General features: G+C 35.0%; 1 pseudogene; it reads left to right on the top strand.

Annotated features, from left to right (window-relative positions):
• Positions 1 to 12,651: 12,651 nt before the first annotated feature.
• LOC131055715 (heat shock cognate 70 kDa protein-like) lies at positions 12,652 to 17,153 on the top strand (annotated as a pseudogene).
• Positions 17,154 to 18,020: the final 867 nt, after the last annotated feature.

The following is an 18,020-nucleotide window of genomic DNA, read 5'->3' as shown; positions in this document are numbered from 1 at the left end:
CAAATACTTGCAAACACTGAAGATCACTTCTTTTGGGCAAGATACATTACATATGAAAGAAAAATATCAATATGTTTGAACTGCATGAAATTGCATCCACTGATATTTTGACTATAGTTCTTTATTAAAATACCTTTGAAACTGCCTTCATTACCACTCTATTGTACTTGAAAACCTCTACACAAGTCCACATACACTTTTCAAAACACAGACAAATCATGCATTCATTTGCAAAATTATTTTAGTCCTCTTATATCATTTGCAACCAAATAAACATCAATTAGATCAACCAATTAGATGTGACATGTAGGATTAAAATAGTCAGCCCAAAAATAATCTTCAATACAATGAAAAAGGAGAAATGAAACATGTGAGACATCACACCATGTCAACACACCTTTTCATCCATCCCAAATCACACCCATGAATCTGCATGCTATCACACAAACCAAAATATTATAGGTTGGATTCATATGATAAAGTGGTTAAGACATACCAACACTACTTATAAAAGATACAATGTGGATAACCAAAAACCCTTATGAAATCTCAACATAGCATCACCTAATATCAACAAATATAAATTATTGAACCACATCACCAAATACCTAAAGGTAGAGGAATACAACACATTCCTATTTATTGTCACTCTATCAAGTTGTATAGACTTGAACTCAGATCAACACAACAACAACTACAAACCACTAAGATCATATCCAAAGCTTTGAAACAAATATATTACAACTTTATATACTATATGAAGTGACTGCAATTAGTCACAAACTATTCGTAGAACCATTAAACTAAGCCAATATTACTACATTACTCTAGATCACATCTAGACCAAAGATATTTCCAAGTTACATTTATGGATCAACAAGTTTGACATCAATGACAACAAGAAATCATATTTGCAACAATCTCCCCCTTTGTCATTGATGGCAACATTTGTGCCAACTAAAAACTTACTCCCCCTTTGACATCAAAGACAAAGGGTGTCTCTTCAACACAACAAAACTCAATCTACAAAACCTCATCATTACTCCCCCTATCTACAACAAATCCTCAAAATTGAAAAATGCAATAAAAAATCTACTCCAATCACCATCTACATATCCACACATATACAGAAGCAAAATTTAATTATTAGTAGAAACTCAAGGACCTTGTAGAACAGGAGGCATAATGCCTTTACGAATAACCTTAAGTTGTGACCAGGTAGTTTTCCATTCATCTCTTGCAGAGGCCATCAATACAAATTGACACTTAATCTTCAATAGAAGATCCTCCACCTCTTTGTAGCTAGCTGTAAATATTAGTGATCTACCTAAATTGAGAATCTTCAAGAAACTTCACCAAATTGGTGAGCTTCAAATCTACTACATACCTTAGAAAACTAGACTGTTTCTTTATGTCCTCACTTTGATTATTAAGTAGATTCAGCTTTAAGTATGAATCTTCTAATTAAACTCTACTATTGATATCAACACCTTTCTTCAAATTTTGTTGTACTAGAAAGTTGTACAAACTATGCCTCTACAAATCCATTTAATCTTTGATCTCCTTAGTGGATTTGGCTACTGATGAAAAAACTAGTACATAACCACTACATCGACAATCTTCTCAAATACACTTATATAATCTTTTAGTCGAGTGTGTGCATCCACACACCTATCTATGAACTCCTTTTTCCTCTTCTCCTATACTCTTTTCTTTACACCCTCAAAAGTGTTGCTTATTTAGGTTAGAAGCATGATCTTTTAGACCCTTGAGAAGCACCTCCATCTACTTTGCATCACTCAAGGATTTATCTAGAATAATCTTTTGAAGTTTCTCATGAAAAAAATTCAAAGAATCATTGATCAATTATGTACACTCCACCTAAGATATGATAATTTTTCTTTCATGTTGTATGATGGAGAACATCACCCAAATGTAACATATGGTGGGGTGGTAACCAACTAAGTTCAATTTGACCTTGGGACATAGGAATCTAAAGTACTTCTATATTAAGCATTGGTGCAAACTTCATCTACAACTGTAAAAGTTCTAATATATAATCTCTAGAAGGTCTAGAAGATTCTCCACAAGATCACATGCTCCTTTTCTCTTCTTCTATTCCCTTCTCCTTCTCTTTCTATGGACTCTCTTTCTTAAAATATGCTTGTACAAGGTTTTATATGTCATCAAATAATATTCTACCAACTGCTTCCATAAATCATTAAACTTCACATGGCTTACATCTGTCAAGCGTGCATGAATATCAACCCTAACATCTTTAGCGTAAATAAAATTTGTCGAAACCCTTAAAAAGGCTCCCTCCATATCACTCACCATGGCCACAAATGGATAAGTCTTGAATACTAATCATGGCTTCAAAGATGGATCAACAAAAATTAGAGTAGCCATTACCCACCACACAAACTTAAACATAAAACCTAGGGTTTGCAAAAAAGCCTTGAATTGCACTTGTCACACTAAAAAACTCTTTTGCGTTGAATAGCTCTCAAATTCACAAGATCACAAGTGATAAAAATGAATTAAAAAAGCCAATTTATTTGTTGTATTCACCCACTCAAAGTTTTTCATCATACATGCATTTTACAATTACACATAAAAAGTTGATGCTATGTTTTACTCGAAACTTCAAACATCTCTGCGGACTGCCACAACCATCTAGAATGCTTCGAAAATACCTTCACAATAGTTGCTATGTCACACTTTTATAAAGGAAATGGTCAATGTCGATTTAACTTTTAAAATGAATCAATAGAAAGTGAAATATATGTTTTGAATTTTTAACCGATGTAAACCAATAAAATGTATTTTTTTTTGTATTTTATGTTTGTAATTTAAATAAAATAAAATAAAAAATTATTTGAATATACTTTCTTATAAACTAAACACTATAATTTAGTTGCTGATAAAATGTTGAATTGAAGTTACACGAGGTGTCACACTTTATATAATAAGTTTTACCTTTTTTTCTTCCATTTTTTTGTGTATGTTAATAACTTGAAACTTTAGTGCAAAAATATATTTTAAAATATTTTTAATGTATATATATTTTTCAATAAATTTGAAAAGTTGTGTGTACTGAAATATAACTCTTTCCATTTGGCATCACCTTTTTCCTTATTTATTTATTCAAATTAGAAAAGAATTATATCATCTTGATATACACTCTTTCTCTAGTGCATATTTTTTTTAAAGTTTTTGAATATATTTTAATATTTTTTCTTTACAAGATAATCAACCTTATATTTTAGTGTTGATGACCTACTTTTAATAAAAATAAAATGTAAAACATAATTTAAACTAATTAAAATATTAAAAGATATATATTTTGAAACATTCCCTTATAGATCTATAAAACAGTATTTTTACATTTCAAATTTTTTTTATAAGAGGAGTTGAAACATTGAGTTTTTCAATTTTTTTTTTTTTGGTAATTATATTGAAAGTGGTATAACATATACATTTAGTAGACAATTGCAATTGGCAAAGTTGTGGCCCTTATATAAGATAGATATAATAAATCTCTATAGACCATATGTTTGAGTAAAATTATTTTTTAGTTAGAATTACTTAAATTCACTTGTGTTGATAAGTTGGCCTGAAACATGACACAATTTTATGCTTTTACCCACCAATTTAATAACTCTCAAATTCACAAGATCACAAGTGATCAAAATGAATAAAAAAAGATAATTTATTTGTTTTTTATTATGGCAAAAATAGGTTTTGAAGGGACTTGAAACCCTTTACATAGAAGTTACATATGATATATCATTTAAGCCCCTCAAAATAGAGAAGACCAAAAAGACAACAAGACAGACAAGAAAAAAAGACAAATAGAGAAACACACTACCCAACATCAACAAAAAGCCAATAGAAAGCTAGTAGAGAGACCAAACAACACCTGCAACAGGGACAAAACTAACCCAAGTTCTTTAAAGTTTAAGCAACTTCAGCTTTGAGCCGATCCATCTTCTGGGCCGTATCCTTCAAATCTAGGATATCCTAGGGCAGGTTAGCAGACCTCTTTTTTGGACTAGCCAATTTATTTGCTGCATCCACCTACTCAATTTTTTCATCATATATGCATTTTACAATTACACATAAAAAGTTGATGCTCTGTTATACTCGAAAAACTCAAGTATCTCTATGGACCACCACAACCATCTAGAATGCTCCAAAAATACCTTCATAATAGTTACCATGCTGAAAACAATTCAATAGCCAAACCAAAATGGGGTTCATAAGATCTTTAATCAATTATCCACCTTAGACAATGCATATTGTCTAGTTCTTGGATGCAGTATCTACACCATCAGTAGGTATAGATCCATCCATTTCCTTTTCTTCTATGCTATCATTAGATTTTTTCACCCGTGTCATCTTCATCTTCTCTGTTTCTTCATTGACATCACTCTTAGTTATTCAACTAGAAGTCTTCTCACTCTTTCCTTTGTAGAACCTAATGTGTCCTGATTGATTGCAGTTATAACAATTTAGATGTTGCGAACCATTTCCACTCCTTCTGAAATTGGTAGCAATATTGCAATTCAATTAAAATTCCTAGACTTAGATGAAGGAGGCATGCTTATTAAGAACCCGAGGACATTATTTAAAAAGTAGTGAAATAGTTATGAAATAGAGCTATCTTTGTGTTCCTAGCCAAGTGGAAGAATATGCCAATTGAAGATGCAACATAGAAATATGAAAATATGAATAATTTATACTAAAACACCAAGAATTGCTGAGTATTAAGGACAATTTTTTTTTGATGGGGAGGGCCATGTTAGGTACCTAATATTATAGCTAATGATATGAACCTTATATTATATATTCATAAGTATAACATGTTCTTAGCACTTGTGGCATGCTTAATCATAAAATTAATTACAATCTGTGCCTTAAATATTCTTAATTAGGACAAAGGGATATGTCCTTACATAGTAAAGCTTATAAATAAAGGTGGAGATGTTTCTTTGAAAGCATCATATCATCTATTATTGAATTTATATGTTATCATCTAATAATTGGAGGTCATCCCCTCAAGGTGGTCTACTATATTTTTTATTTTTGCATTTATTTTTAGGAAATATCATAACCAAGAGGTTTTTTCTAATAGGTTTTTCTACTTTACTCCATTTGTGAGAGATTCATATGTACATGGGTATGCAACATATCCTTGTAGCTAGGTCCCATCCTTGCATCATAGCATATATTTCTCATTTTCCTTAAGTTGGACTTAAGAGGGAGTGTTGGTGTGAATAAAGTATATTACCTAATGGGTTTAACTCTTAGGTGTTAATCACACAAGTTTATTTAAGTTTACTTATGGCATTGTTACAACATTATCACTGGTTAATCTCATAATATTTGGTTACACTTTTTGGCCAAACTTGACATTGAAATTAACATTTTGTACCAGATCTTCACTTTCTAACACTTATAGCAACTAAACCCTCAAGAATTTGAATATGAAGTAAACTTCTAATTTGCAATATTTTTCATGTAGATTGTAAATATATTTTTTTTAAAATTAAAAATGATTTGTCCATATTTTTCAATTATTTTCAATAGCTTAATATTTAGAGTAATCAATATTTTTTAGAAGTGACAATTACTATGTAGTGTTATAACAATTTTTATAGCAAGAATGAAATTCTAAGTTTTAAAATATAGATGGGATCTCTCAAGTCTTAAATCATTATATTTTTCTAAAAAATGTGTGAATTCAACAAAAATCAGGATGTACCAAAAAGTAAAACCTAGTGTTGTGGGATCTCCCCACTTTATGTCTCTAGCCTTAAGATGAAGACACATGTCATAACATTATGTTAACTTATGTCTTATTATTGCTGATATAAGCAAGGGGTTTCATTAATAAAATCATATCCATGTACTCATTGTGCATTAAAATCTTTTGATATAATATAGAACTGTTTTATGTTTAGTCTCTTTTACACTTTCATTGAAACTCCTAAATCTTGAGTGGCTATCTCTATAACCAAATTAGTATAGAGAAATTTATAAAAACTCTTACAATGGGAATTCAATATACTATGTTAGATTATCAATGATTACACATTACACTAGATTCTATCATGCATGCTAGCTTCAACTTTCTAGATCTTTTGTGAGAGGGCAAACATCTCTAGTGTGGTGTAAGACCAAACAAGATTATTGTTTCGTTGTTGGGTACAAAATTGCTTGGGTGATGCTCTCTCTCTATACGCCGAGTTCAAAGACAATCACTTGAAAATATTCTTTCAAGTGATATTTTATTTATTTGATACTTTGTAATTGAGCCTATACAACTATATTCATTGGAAAATGACTAAGTTGTGATTATATATCAAGAATTATAAAATTTAACTTATACTATTTTCTTTGGATATTCTTATGAATATAAATAACAAGAGCTTTTTTCACGTATTTAATGAGTATTAATAAATAATTTTGTTTACATTTTTAAATATTTGATGTTTAATTATTTATTATATTAAATTATTGTTTTACATAGGAAAAACTCTTCTATTCAACTTATAAAAGATTGATTATGTGATATCTTACCATATGGAGGTTTCCAATAAATTTTCCCCAGTGAAATACAAAGACACACAGATACATGTTGAGAAACATGTGTCTCAACCTTGCAGTCTTTTTCTGGAAAATTCCAGAATTTGTTTGAGGTAGTTTTCCACATGTTTATGCATTGGAAAATGGTTAGTGAGTTGTTAAAAATGAGTCTTGTCCATAGTAGAATATAGGTGGGCCATTTTTAGAGCCTTAATGACTCATTTTGTGACTTTTAAGAGGGTCTAAGCTAGGGGACAAAATTATGGACGGGATTACTATTTTAACCTGGTTGTTTTTCCATTTTGGAAATGTAAATGTCAAAAATGGGCACCATGTGGCATGGTGGTTAAGCCCATGGTTTTGTAAAACCACAAGTGGTTTCCACGTTGTAAAATCACTATAAAAGGAGGGCTTGGGGAGGAGTTTGATCATTGAGTTTTTTGCAAGACTGGATGCTAGAAGGAGTCTCTCTGAGTTCGAGTTGTGGTGATGCGCTCCTGTAAGAACTTGCATTGCAAGTGTATTGTAATCAGCTTGATTTGATAATACATTATGCGAGTTTTGGAGGGTGGGGTTTTTCTCCTAGAAGGGTTTCCCCACGGTAATCACTGTGTTATGAGTTCATTGCTATTTTGTTTATACTTTATTGTGCATTTCTTGATATCTTAGTAATATTTAAGTTGAAAGTTGCATAACCGTCCTCTCAAGATTAGCGTAGGAAGCGTTTCCGCACACCTTTGCTTCCTTACAAGTGGTATCAGAGCCTGGCCAGTTTTGGTTCTATTTTGTTGGGTACAGGGTTTTTTGAGCTAATCAAGGTTTGAGTGGAAGTTTGTGCAGAGTATTTCATTTCTATGTTGCAGGATTGAAAAGATGGCAAGCATTTCAGGGAGGATTGATGTAGAGAAGTTTTCTGGCACAAACTTTGAGATGTGGAAGCTGAAGATGGAAGATTTGTTGATTGATCGAGATCTATGGGATGCGATTGATGAGAATAAGCATAGGCCCGTAGATCCCACTTTAGCCGCACAATATGATGTGACTGATAGAAAAGCTAAAGGTCTCATCAGATTGTGTCTTGCAGACTCTATTCTGATAAATGTCCATGAAGAATCTACTGCAAAGAAGCTTTGGAAGAAGCTAAGTGAGATCTACCAAGCGAAATCACTTGTGAACAAGATCTTCTTAAGGAAGAAATTGTATTCTTTGAGAATGGAAGAAGGTGGATGAATTTTTGAGCATCTGGAAAGCTTTAATATGTTGGTAACTCAGTTGACCTCTGTTGGGGTGCCAATGGATGAAGAAGAAAGATGCCAAATCTTGCTATGTTCATTGCCAGACTCATGGGACAACCTTGTGATGGCCATAGGGAGCATTGCAGTCATCTTGAAGATGGAGGATGTTGTTGGTTCTCTACTTTCTGAAGAGATGAGAAGGAAGGTCTCTCTGAATGCCAAAGAGGCTTTGAGTTTTCGAGGAAGACCAAAGAAAGAGGCAAGAACGAAAAGCAGCATGGCCGTTCTAAGTCCAAGAATAAGGGGAGATCAAAATCTCCTGCGAAGTCCAAGGCAATCTGCTGGAACTGTGGCAAACCCAGACACTTCCGAAAGGACTGCAAAGAGGAGAAGAAAAAGAAGAAGAAGAAGCAAGATTATGATTCCGAGTCCGAGAAGGAAGATGGAGATGCTTTCATCGTAGCCTTGGCCACTCGTGCAGGTGACAATGCATGGTTAATAGACTCAGGTGCATCTTTCCACATGACTCCTAATAGAAACTGGTTTAGTAAGTATGAAAATTTTGATGGTGGTAAGGTGTATTTGGGTGATAACTCAGTACTTGATATTGTTGGTCGTGGAAGTATTCGTGTGAAATCTTCTGATGGTAGAATTAGAAGATTTGATGGTGTCTTGCATATCCCGGGACTAGCAAGGAATTTGTTATCTGTTAGCAAGGTAATAGATGCGGGTGTGCATGTACAGTTTTCTGAAGCAGGTGTGAAAATGGTAAGAGGTGCTATGGTGATAGCAAGAGGAAGCAGATTGGGTACATTGTACCAGCTTGATGCATGCACAGTTGAGTGCAATAGTACTTCTAATAAGATTGTAAAAAAGACTACTCAGTTGGAAAAGGAGAGGGTTTCTCTTTCAACAGATGGTCGTGGTTTTTGGGTACCCAAGGGTGCTCTGTCTACCGAATCAAAGTTGCCTGCAAAGAAGACCATGATATGGCACCAGAGACTTGGCCACATAGGTGAGAAGGGTCTACGGACCTTGAAAAATAAGAACCTTGTTGATGGGTTGAATGATTGCAATCTTGAATTTGATTTTTGTGAGCATTGTATCTATGGTAAACAAAACCGCATTCAGTTTTACTCGAGTTCTCATAAGTCTTCATATATTTTGGATCTAATCCATTCAGATGTATTTGGTCCAGTTGATGTTCCTTCTATTGGTAGATCAGTTTATTATGTTTCTTTCATTGATGATTTTAGTAGAAGAACATGGGTTTATTTTCTTAGGAGTAAAACTAAAGTTTTCAGTCGTTTCAAAGAATTTAAAGCAATGGTTGAGTTGCAGACTGGAAAGAAAATAAAATGTTTGAGAACTAATAATGGTGGTGAATTTTGCTCCAATGATTTTGACACATTTTGTAAAGATTGTGGTATTAAAAGAGAGAAGACAACTCCGTATTCTCCACAACAGAATGGAGTTGCAGAAAGAATGAACAAGACCTTGATGGAGAAGGCTAGGAGTATGCTGAGTGGAGCTAGACTAGAACAAAAGTTTTGGGCTGAAGCTGTAGCCACTGCCTGCTACCTGATAAACAGGTCTCCTACATCAGCTCTTGTTGATAAGACGTCAATGGAAGTGTGGTCGGGCCACAAGCCTTCACTTAGACATCTGAGAGTGTTCGGTTGCGAAGCATATGCTCATGTGCCAAAGGAGAAGTGGACAAAATTGGACAACAAAGCTGTTAAATGTATTTTCATCGGATACAGTTATGGTGTAAAAGGATACAAGCTTTGGAATCCTGTTGAACAAAAGGTATTTTATTCAAGAAGTGTTATTTTTAGAGAAACTAAGCCTTCTTCTGTTACAGTGCAGCCAGAACAAACAGAACAAAAGAAAGATGTGATTCAACTACCTGCTACACCGGAGAAAGTTGAATCAAGGCCCTTAGAAAGACAATAAGTCGAGGAGAGCTCTATGAGTTCTAAATCATCAAAGGAAGAAGAGGTACCTGAACCTGAACCTGAACCAGATCTTGCTCGAAGGTCTACTAGACAAAGGAAACCACCTGAAAGTTATGGGTATTCTCTTGATGATTGGAGATGCATATTTGCATTGAATGTTAACATTGATGAACCGAGATCTGTAGAAGAGGCTCTTGGTATGAATGATTCAGAGTCCTAGAAAATAGCCATGGATGAAGAAATGGCAGCTCTTAAGAGGAATGAAACATGGGACCTTGTACCATTGCCTGAAGGACGAAAGCTTGTTGGTTGTAAATGGGTGTTCAAGAAGAAGATGGGTTCAAATGGAAGCATTGAGAAGTATAAAGCACATTTGGTTGCAAAAGGTTACTCTCAGGTTGAGGGAGTAGATTATGGTGAGATTTTTTCTCCAGTAGCCAAAATGACATCCATTAGATTTTTACTTTCTATTGCAGCAGCCTATGATCTAGAGATCGAGCAAATGGATGTGAAAACAACTTTCCTTCATGGAGATTTGGAGGAAGAAATTTACATGACACAACCAGAGCACTATGTGATCAAAGGTAAAAGTCATTTGGTCTGTAAGTTGAAGAAATCCTTGTATGGTTTAAAACAGAGTCCTAGGATGTGGTACCAGAAGTTTGATACATATGTGTTGAGTTTGGGATTTGTGCGATCTAAATTTGATCACTGTATATATTTTAAATCTGATGGTGATCATTTCTTGGTCATTGCCCTGTATGTCGATGACATGTTGTTTATTGGTAAAGAAAAAGGTTTGATTGCAGAGTTAAAATCTCAGCTCTTGATAAAGTTTGAAATGAAAGATCTTGGTGCAGCTAGGCACATTCTGGAAATGGAGATTGTAAGAGATAGACAAAACAGAAAGCTTTGGCTAGGCCAGAGCAAGTATGTTGGTACTATTTTGAAAAGATTCAAAATGCAGGATTCAAGACCATTGAGTGTTCCTATTACAATGGGAACAAAGCTTTCTAGTTCACAGTGTCCTACATCCCCATTGGAGATGGAAGAGATGAGTTGAGTACCATATCAGAGTGTTGTTGGAAGTTTGATGTATGCTATGGTCTGTACAAGACCAGACATTGTCCAAGCAGTGGGAGTTCTTTCTCGTTATATGTCTAATCCAGGAAGAGCACATTGGGATGCAGTAAAAAGAGTTTTCAAATACTTGAGGGGTACTTCAGAGTACTCGATATGTTTTCATGGAATAGGAAATGAGCATTCCTTAGATATTCGAGGCTATGTGGATTCAGACTGGGTCAGTGATGTTGATAGAAGAAGATCCACCAGTGCATATGTGTTTACATTATTCGGTGGTGCAATCAGTTGGATGAGCAAGCGACAGGCTGTGGTCGCTTTGTCCACTACTAAGGCAAAATATATGGCAGCTACTCATGCTTGTAAAGAAGCCATCTGGCTAAAGAGATTGTGTTCAGATATAGAGTTCAAACAGGGTGCAGTGACAATTTATAGTGACAGTCAGAGTGCAATCTACCTAGCGAAGAACCCTACTTCTCATGCCAGGACCAAGCACATTGATGTACAATATCATTTTGTGAGAGATATGATTGAGGATGGCAAGGTGAAGCTGGAAAAGGTAGAAACTTTGGTGAATGTTGCTGATGCATTAACTAAGCCCGTGAGCACAGAGAAATTTAGATGGTGTTCAGAGTCTATGGGCCTCTCGGCCCCTAGCAATTAAGTCCATGATATTTTGGATCCCCTGACTCTTGCAAGGTGTTTGACAAGTGGGAGAATGTTGAGAAACATGTGTCTCAACCTTGCAGTCTTTTTCTGGAAAATTCTAGAATTTGTTTGAGGTAGTTTTCCACATGTTTATGCATTGGAAAATGGTTAGTGAGTTGTTAAAAATGAGTCTTGTCCATAGTAGAATATAGGTGGGCCATTTTTAGAGCCTTAATGACTCATTTTGTGACTTTTAAGAGGGTCTAAGCTAGGGGACAAAATTATGGACGGGATTACTATTTTAACCTAGTTGTTTTTCCATTTTGGAAATGTAAATGTAAAAAATGGGCACCATGTGGCATGGTGGTTAAGCCCATGGTTTTGTAAAACCACAAGTGGTTTCCAAGTTGTAAAATCACTATAAAAGGAGGGCTTGGGGAGGGGTTTGATCATTGAGTTTTTTGCAAGACTGGATACTAGAAGGAGTCTCTCTGAGTTCGAGTTGTGGTGATGCGCTCCTATAAGAACTTGCATTGCAAGTGTATTGTAATCAGCTTGATTTGATAATACATTGTGCGAGTTTTGGAGGGTGGGGTTTTTCTCCCAGAAGGGTTTCCCCACGGTAATCACTGTGTTATGTGTTCATTGCTGTTTTGTTTATGCTTTATTGTGCATTTCTTGATATCTTAGTAATATTTAAGTTGAAAGTTGCATAACCATCCTCTCAAGATTAGCGTAGGAAGCGTTTCCGCACACCTTTGCTTCCTTACAATACACATTATTTTTTGTTTTTAAAATCTATAATTTTTTATCATAGAAACAAATTATTAATAAATTATTTTAATTTCAACCATAGAAAATTGTTAGACAATCTTATGAAATAAGAATAGTCTTTGACCATTGTGAAACTTTGAATTGTTCAACAATCTTATTAGTCAAGAATAGCCTTTGTTCAACAATCTTATTAGTCAAGAGCAATTTTTGACCCTTGTGAGGCTGTGAATTGTTCAACAATCTTATGAGTCAAGCAAGAATAGTCTTTGAGAAGAATAGTCTTTGAGGCTTGTGAGGCTGCCAATTGCTCAATAATCTTTATTCAACAATCAAATTGCTAGAGAAACTCTACTGAGAATGCATTTTTATAGGAGATAAATTCACTCTAGGAACAAAGCTCTTTACAGTCCTTGGCTTGTTACATATCTCCTTTGGTGGATCTGAACAATGGCCATGTTGTAGCAAGCGAGTCGAACTGCTTCCCTTTCATTACTTCTTACAAAAATTTGCTAAGGTACTCAAATCATCTTACATCCAGAAAGATAGTGATAAATATCAGTTAATTTCTTTTACTTATTGGGTGCTTGTTTCAACTAAAATGTTTCTTCTTATAATTGAAAATACTCTCTGTGCGTGTTGGCTCAGTGTTATGTGTGTTGAATCTCAGTTATTTATCTGGGATTGTTTATTTGCTTTTTAGTTGGCTGTTTATAGCCGGTATACTGTTGAATTTGAATTAGTTTCATGCTACTTGCTTGACTGGAGTTCTGCAACTGCCTTAATTGCCTCGAGGTGCTGCTCAGTACTCTCTTTTCTTTTTAGGCTTATTAAGACACAGGGGTTGTCCATGGGTGCCCTATATTGTAACTCAAAACAATCATCAAAATAGAGTGCTAACCAAGATGAATTCACAGATTTATAACGGTCCATGGGTGCCCTTTCTTTTAAGATAAACCCCTTTGATGCATTATCATTTTGATTCAGGATCAATGCATCAAATGATCAGACATTAATAACCACTATCTAAGCCTGAAAATGGATCTTCCAATGCTCTTACCATTACCAATGAGGAATCCGACCAAATGTGGAGAATGGCATGAACTGAGTAGGATCCCAAAGCTTCAAAAGAGAGAAATATAAGCTGTGAGCCTGATTACCAACAGACTGTCCCTTTGTTCAATTAGCAATGAAGTGAACTTGCAAGGATGTCCCAGAAGCCTCCATTAAACCTACATAAAGTATCCCAAGAAGACATGGGATACATCAAATTTTAAATGCAATGCACTCTACTTACAAATTACAATGTACTAGCACTGATAACGACTCTATTTAATAATATATCAGTGCAGGCCAATTAAAATTGAGCTTTTATGCTTTAGGAGGCGGCAATCGGGCGAACTTCTTCATTCAATCTTGTATTTTCTCCGTCTGATATTCTTCAAACAGCAAGGACAACTCTATATTTCCATTTGCTTTGGGGCTGTCTATTGAAAGAGCAGTTACGACCATCAAGGAAAACAATCAGCGTAAGGTCATCATTCTGCCAGCTATTTCCTCAAGCAAGCCATTCTCAGTAAGTATTATTACCACAAGCATGCTATATGTTTTCAGCTAAATATAATATATATTATTAATTTCAAAATTTGGAAGGAGCTCATATTTTTCAATAGTACTGTTATTTTTAATGGAATAGTTAAGGATTTGAAACTAAGATTTTTTATGTGCATGTTTGAGAATTTTACTGCTGAATTTTTGTTCTTTATGACTGGAAATTTTTGAAAGACCCTTCATTAGAGTTCATATGTTCATTTTTCCAATATATTATTATTATGTAAAAGTGGGGTTTGAAGTAGTCCAAATATATTTAGGAAGGTTAGCACAGATTTAAGGAAATGCCTATATGATGCACCAATGTATAAATTTAAGGGGCTGGATAGTCATTCTTCAAATTCAACAATAAAATCTAGTTTCTTAGATACACCAATGCATAAATCTTAGGAATTGAATAATCATTCCTCAAATTCAACAATAAAACCCAACAAACAATGAAACAGGACCTTCATTCCCAAGTCTTTAACAGATGGCTTCAAACCACAAAGATCCAAAATACTCTGACGACCATCAGCCACATCTTTCATTATATCCTTGTTCCAAATTTCCTTGATATTCAATCTTCCTATCTTTGTTATCCTTATGTTTATGTATAGTAAGGTATATAACTAGTTTTGAATCAAAATCCATCTGCTCACATATATACATCCAATAAATTGCTTCTCATTATTTTCTGCTTCGCCATTGTTGGCCTAAATCTAGTCACCTCTTACATTCTCAACGGAGAAGCTCAGTTCGGAAATAAGAACCCTCACTAACTCTAGCTGGACTAAACACACAAGAAGGCGATGTCTAAATGAATTTTCATGTTTTCAGTAGTTGGCAATAAAACTGCTTTAGTGGCTACATTTTTCTATTTTTGCAATGAAGAATTCTTCTCAAAAGTTTGTTTAGGGCAGTTACACTGTTAGCGTTTGATTAGACTTGTTAGAGAGCGAATGGGCCTAGAAGATAGCTGGAGGAAATATGTTAAGGTTGCAATATGTTTAGGTTGCATTTCTGTTTTTAAAATTTTTCATTCTGGAATTCATAACAGCATTTTCTGTGCTTCGCCTTACATAACTGACAATTTTCCAAATATTCTCCTTAAATTCATGCAGAATCTATCATGGACAGAGCGGGCCAAGATAAGGCTATTGGCATTGATCTCGGGACAACTTACAGCTGTGTGGGAGTGTGGCAGCATAACAGAATTGAAATTATTGCTAATGATCAGGGTAACAGAACCACTCCCTCCATGGTTGCTTTTACCCCCGTTGAAAAACTTGTTGGAGATGGTGCCAAGTTCCAGATATCAACTAATCCTACCAACACCGTCTTTGATGCCAAGAGACTCATTGGAAGGAGATATAATGATCCCTTTGTGCAGTTGAACAAACCATTGTGGCCATTCACTATCGCTCCTGGTAAGAATGACAAGCCTCTGGTTGAAATGGTTTATAAAGGTGAGAAAAAGCTATTTGCAGCTGAGGAAATCTCATCCATGGTGTTGGCGAAAATGAAGATGATGGCAGAGCAATACCTCCAGTGTGATGTGAAGAAAGCTGTGATTACCGTACCTACTTATTTTAATGATTCCCAGAAGCGAGCAACTAAAGATGCCGGTAAGATTGCAGGGTTTGATGTCATGCGGATCATCAATGAACCCACGGCTGCAGCAATCACTTATGGCTTTGACGCATTGCAGGAAGGAAAAAGAAACGTTCTAGTTTTTGACCTTGGAGGAGGTACGTTTGACGTATCTATTGTTACAGTTGAAAGAGGTAAGGTTGAAGTAAAAGCTGTTGCAGGGGACGCGCATTTGGGAGGCGAGGATTTCGACAATAGGATGCTCAATTATTGTGTTCAGATGTTCAACAAAAAATATAAAATGGAAATGGGTACAAGTGCCAAAGCTCTTCGGAGACTACGCTCAGAGTGCGAGAGGGCAAAAAGAAGTTTGTCTGCGGCAGTAGAGACTGTAATTGACATAGATAGCCTCTATGAAGGACAAGATTTCCACACAAAGATCAGCAGGGCAAAATTCGAGGAGCTCAACGCCGACCTATTTGAGAAATGCATAGAGTCAGTGAAGCAATGCATGGAAGACTGCAAGCTGAGTAGACAGCAAATCAACGAAATTGTATTAGTAGGAGGTTCTTCACGTATACCCAAGGTCCAGGAATTGGTAAGTCAATTCTTTGAGGGAAAGGAGCTCTGCAAAACTATAAATCCAGACGAGGCAGTTGCTTATGGTGCAGCTTTGCAGGCAGCTGCACTCAACAAGGAAATCATCAATTTAGTCTTGGTGGACGTCACTCCTTTGAGTCTTGGGGTTTCAATCCGCAATGGTGTCATGTCAACAGTAATTCCTCGCAATACTTCCATTCCTACTTCGAAAGAGAATTTTCACCACAACTCGTGACAACCAGACAAGCGTAGATTTTCCAATTTATGAAGGCGAGAGACCTTTGGTTGCGCACAACAATTTGTTGGGCAAGTTCACCCTGGATGGAATTCCACCTGCCCGGTGTGAAGTGCCAAGGATAAAAGTTTGGTTTGAAGTGGATGTAGAGGGAATTCTTACAGCCTCTGTCCAGGATGTGGGAACAGGGTTAAACAACCAGATTACTGTTACAAATGAGCGTGATAGACTGAGCAAGGAGGAGATAGATAGAATGGTGGCTGATGCAGAGATATTTCGGAAAGAGGATGAAGCAATGGCAAAGAAGCATAATGCTAAAAACAATCTGGAGTGTTATGTTTGTAACATGAAAAGCAGGGTGAGAGAGGGCAGGGAGAAAGGGACGATGCAGAAAAGTGTTGGTGAAGGTATCATGGGGGCCCTGAATAATGCTGAGGAATGGTTGGACAGTAATGACTATGCAGAAATTGATGAATTGAACGCCAAATTGAATGAATTGAAGCTGAAATGCAAGCCCTTAATATAAATGGAATTATGCAGTCTAAGGTTTATTATTCTGGTAGAGCATTGTGCTTTTTCAGTTTAGTGAATTGGCGCAGTAGAAGCTGGTTTAGCAGCGCACCTCTGTTTCTTCTTTCTAGCAAGGTAAATAACTCCAAACATTACTGGTCATTACATTTGTCCTTATTAAATCAATGCTCACAGTATATCACTTAGGTCAATGTCATGACATTGGCTTTAAGTCGATCTTCATGTAATAAGTCATTTCTTTGACGTTAACATTATCATTCACCCTCTTAATGCTCAATGTAGTAATTATTAAGTGCATTATCCTTATAAAAATTTCTTTTGACATGGTTTGGTAAATAAAATTGACAAGCTAGTCATTAGTTCTACAAAATTTTGGTTCAATTTATTCCTCTACCACAAGCTTTTAGTAAATAATGTTGAATATCTATTTGCTTAGTTTGACAATGAAAATTTAGATTTTTTGGTTTTTGTTATTGTAATTCCAAATCTATTATCACACCTAATTTTGTTCTTTTCAACTAGTTTGCTTGACATGTTGTAACGTATTCTACCTTTTTAGATGATCGTTAAATAGTTGATTGTTTCTTTGAACACTAAGAAATTGTACCTTATTTCAAATTGAATATGTAACTTGACGTACATTTTCTATCATCAATAGATCATACAAAATCACTATCTGTATATCCATCCGATTCAAAGTTATCTATAGATGTATACAATATATCAAAGTTGTTTGTACCATTAACATAGTTGGATATAATTTTTACTATATGTAGAAGTGAAACTTGGATTTTGCATAATTCTTGATACTAAGCTAACAATATACATGATGCTAGGTCTACTTGTAGTAGAATGCATAAGTCTACCAACTAAACTTCTATATAATGTCATATTTTTTTCCATTACTATCATCTATCACCAATTTCACATTTACATTTAGCATGTTCATTGTAGTTTGCAACTTTTTATTATAAATTCATTAAGTTCATCAATTGCATACTTTTCTTGTGAGATAAGAATTCCGTCATATAGTTGTCTTGAAATTATATTTCAAAAAAGTAATATAAAGCTAGAGTTTTACTGTAAAATCATTTTTGATTAACACATATATACAAAATTTTGTAAAAAATATTACTTTGAATAGCTATGATGAAGTTTATTTATAGTTGCAAGGAGATAGCTTAATCC

Source organism: Cryptomeria japonica, chromosome 10 (genome assembly GCF_030272615.1).
Source record: "Cryptomeria japonica chromosome 10, Sugi_1.0, whole genome shotgun sequence".
Lineage (NCBI taxonomy): Eukaryota > Viridiplantae > Streptophyta > Pinopsida > Cupressales > Cupressaceae > Cryptomeria > Cryptomeria japonica.
This window is presented reverse-complemented; position numbering and strand designations above follow the sequence as displayed.